We start from the raw sequence: 4225 nt of genomic DNA, 5'->3' as shown, positions 1-4225 counted from the left end.
TTTCTGTTTTTATAGTCTCTAAAACAAAACAATTTGGGCAGCATTTTATTATTTATGTATTTATTTATTATTTTTTTTATTTTTATTTTTTTGAGATGGAGTCTTGCTCTGTCGCCCAGGCTGGAGTGCAGTGGCCTGATCTCGGCTCACTGCAACCTCTGCCTCCCAGGTTCAAGTGATTCTCTTGCCTCAGCCTCCTGAGTATCTGGGATTACAGGCGCGCACCCCCACATCTGGCTAATTTTTTTTTTTTTAAGACTGAGTCTCCCTCTATCGCCCAAGCTGGTGTGCAGTGGTGTGATCTTGGCTCACTGCAACCTCTGCCTCCCAGGTTCAAGCAATTCTCCTGCCTCAGCTCCTGAGTAGCTAGGATTACAGGCACTCACCACCACGTCTGACTAATTGTTGTATTTTTAGTAGAGATGGGGTTTCACCATGTTGGCCAGGCTGGTCTCGAGCTCCTGATCTCAGGTGATCCACGCGCCTTGGCCACCCAAAGTTCTGGGATTACAGGTGTGAGCCACTATGTCTGACCATTTTTTTGTATTTTTAATAGAGACAGGGTTTCACTATGTTGGCCAGGCTGGTCTTGAACTCCCGACCTCAGGTGATCGGCCTGCCTCGGCCTCCTAAAGTGCGAGATTACAGGTGTAAGCCACCGCGCCCAGCCTGGGTAGCACTTTAAGTATACAAAATATCAGTAGCATTCAAAGCATGGGTGATGGGGACATAACACAGGTGCAGATACTGCCCTGAGGCTGGGCGGGCTGGGGTTGCCTTGGAAGTGGACTATGGTCAGTCAGGGTCAGCAGGCTCTGGTGGGAGGGACAGGTTGATGCAGAGGAAAGCGCTCAGAGAAAAGTACTTGCCAGAAATTTCTAGGCACTATATTCCCAGTTTGGCCAGGGGCCTTATAAAACACACACACACACACACACACACACACTCACACACACACGGTGAAATTGTGAAATTCCTCAGAAAGTTAAGCCTAACATTACTATATGATCCAGGGATTCTATTCCTGGGTATATACCCGGAAGAATTGAAAGCAGATGTTTAAACAGACACTTGTGCGCGAAAGTTCATAGCATGGCTCACGATGTCTAAAAGGTGGAAACAGCCTTCATTTTTGTTGGCAGATGAACTGATACACAGAATGTGAGGTATCTGTGCAGTGGGATATTATGCATCCGTAAAAAGGAATGCAGCACTGATCCACACTGTGACGAGAGTGAACCTCAAAAACCTGATGTTGGCCGGGCATGGTGGCTCACACCTGTAATCCCAGCAGTTTGGGAGGCTGAGGTGGGCGGATCAGTTGACGTCAGAAGTTCGAGACCAGCCTGGCCAATGTGGTGAAACCCCTTCTTACTAAATATACAAAAAATTAGTCGGGTGTGGTGGAGGGAGCCTGTAATCCCAGCTACCCGGGAGGCTGAGGCAGGAGAATCTCTTGAACCTGGGAGGCAGAGGTTGCAGTGAGCTGAGATCATGCCACTGCTCTCCAGCCTGGGCGACAGAGCCAGACTCTGTCTCAAAAACAAACAAACAAACAAACAAATCCCCACAATGTTGAGTGAGAGAAGCCAGACACAAAAGGTCACGTAGTGTGAGATTCCATTGATATGAAATGCCCAGAACAGGCAAATCCATAGAGACACAAGATAGATTCGTGTTACCTGGGGCTGGGGAAGAGGAATGAGGAGTGATTGCCGATGGGGACGGGGTTTCCTTTTGGGGTGATGGAAATGTTCTGGAATCAGATAGCGGTTGCACGACGTTGCGAATGTCCTAAATGCCACTGAATTGTTCACTTTCAAATGGTTAACTGTAGCCAGGCGCGGTGGCTCACACCTGTAAGCCCAGCACTTTGGGAGGCTGAGGCGGGAGGATGGCTTGAACCCAAGAGTTCAAGACCAGCCCTGGCAACCTAGTGACACCCTGTCTCTACCCAAAACTACAAAAATTAGCCAGGCATGGTGGCATGCGCCTGTTGTCCCAGCTACTCAGAGGTGGCAGGATCACTTGAGCCCGGGAGACCGAGGTTGCAGTGAGCTGTGATCGCACCACTGCACTCCAGTCTGGGTGACACAGTGAGACCCTATCTCAAATAAAAAATAAAATAAAATAAAATAAAATGGTTAACCATGTGTTATGTGAATTTCACCTCAATTTCAATAAACAACAGTGCACTGGCCATATCAGGGTCTTTGTGTCATGTAAGAACCTCAGTGCTTAGAAAGAGCATCTCAGCAGTTCTTAATTGGTTGACAAGTGACCTTTTTCTTCTTCCAGAGACTCTTCTAACAAAGTGGCATGAAGAAGCCACCAGTGGACGGAGAAACAGGCCCAGAGAGGGCAAGGAGCCTGCTCAAGGTCACACAGCACAGGGAGTCGGGTCTGTGGGGCACAGCTTTGAACACGGGGCTTCCCTGCCCACTCCAGGGCCAGGCCACTGGTCGTTTCCTCTTGTGGGGAGTAGTCTGAGTTTGGGGCCCCCAGATGAACCTGGGTGGGCTCAGGCCCAGTTCTCCATCTATTGAATAGGGAACTGGAAGGAAGTGGGTGAGGGGCACCCGCCTGCTGTCCCCACACTGGGTCCCCAAGCCCTACCACAGATGGCAGCTGGGGAGGATTCAGTGGGCAGCAGTGGTGTGGCAGGACCTGCTGGATTCTGGTGTACAGAGTCCAGCTCCAGCCTGTCTCTGAGCCTCAGTTTCCCCATGTGTGCAATGGGAGCTGCTGAACCCAGGCAGGGATTGGGCCACCTGTGTGAGCTGAGGCTCCTCATGGACAGGAGGGTCAGTCTGAGCCTGGCTGCCCTGACTTGTTCCTCCCAGCCAGGCCAGGGCTCCCAGTGTCCCCACCCACCCTCCATCTGTAGCTTCCCTGTCAATGTCCTGTGAGGAGGGGGAAGGAGTGTTTGACATTTCTGTGGCTCTTTTTTTTTTTTTTTTTTTTTTTGAGATAGAGTCTCACTCTGTTGCCAGGCTGGAGTGCAGTGGCATGGTCTCGGCTCACTGTAACCTCCGCCTCCTGGGTTCAAGTGATTCTCCTGTCTCAGCCTCCTGAGTAGCTGGGATTACAGGCACCCGCCACCACACCCAGCTTTTTTTTTTTTCTTTTTTTAAACATTTTTAGTAGAGACAGGGTTTCACCATGTTGGCCAGGCTGGTCTTGAACTCCTGACCTCAAGTGATAAAGTGCTGGGATTACAGGCATGAGCCACCGCGCCCATCCCCTGTGGCCTTTCTGAGCCTCAGTTTCCTCATCTTTACCATCAGGCTGCAGGGAGGACCCTCAGGAAGGATAGCAGTGGTCTCCGGGTCGCTGCGTTCAGAGAGGGCTGGAGTCTCCCTCTTCCCAGGCCTGTCTCGCACACCTCTCTCTGTGGCCTGGCCCAGTGGGTCTCAAAGCCGTGATTTCTGACCCGTGGATGCCCCCTGGTGGTCATAGCTGGCAGAGCCTTGTATCCCCAGATCCCAGTCCCAGCGCAGTACTGCTCTGGACCCTAGGGACACAGCAGTGACAAATCAGATGGGGCGGGGGTGTCCTTGTGGAACTTCTAGGCAGACCAGGGGTGTGCCGGCAAAAGTGGAACAAATCACAGCTGCATGTATCAAGCTGGAGTGGCTGGAGGGGAGGGGACATTTGAGTTGAGCGGTGAATTTCAAGGAGGCAGCGGAGGCAAGGGTGCACCAGGCAGAAGGCACTGCAACTGCAAAGGCTCTGAGGTGAGAACAAGCTTGGGGCAAAGACGCGCGAGTGGCAGGCGAAGAGGGAGGAAAGGAGAGCGTGGAAGCCGGGGAGGACAAGCTGGACCCGGAGGACAAGGGAGCGGGGACTTTACTCTGAGGGCACTGGAGAATCATGGGAGGATTCTGAGCAGGGGAGGGGAATGACCTGAATTACAATCTTTATTAAAAGATGGTCTTAGGTCATCACAAACACGCTGATGATGGCTCTATCTTTTATTATTTGGCCATAAATAATACATCATTTTGTTTCATGTAATTTTAAACTTTGCACACATAATGAGGGCAACGTCCTTCAGCAAGTCACTCTTTTCCTTAGCATCATTTATTATTATTATTATTTTATCGCGTCTTGGCCTTTTGGCTAAGATCAAGTGTAGCATTTTTTTTTTTCTTTTTTTGAAACAGAGTCACTCGGTTGCCCAGGCTGGAGTGCAGTGGCACGATCTCGGCTCACTGCAACCTCC

At 50.7% G+C, this 4225-nt stretch overlaps 1 pseudogene; it reads left to right on the top strand.

The window, feature by feature from the left end:
- Positions 1 to 4102: 4102 nt before the first annotated feature.
- On the top strand, positions 4103 to 4225 carry LOC134760755 (U2 spliceosomal RNA; annotated as a pseudogene).

Source organism: Pongo abelii, chromosome 20 (assembly GCF_028885655.2).
Source record: "Pongo abelii isolate AG06213 chromosome 20, NHGRI_mPonAbe1-v2.0_pri, whole genome shotgun sequence".
In the NCBI taxonomy this organism is placed as follows: Eukaryota; Metazoa; Chordata; class Mammalia; order Primates; family Hominidae; genus Pongo; species Pongo abelii.
Note: the sequence above shows the minus strand (reverse complement) of the source record. Positions and strands in the feature narration are given on the sequence as shown.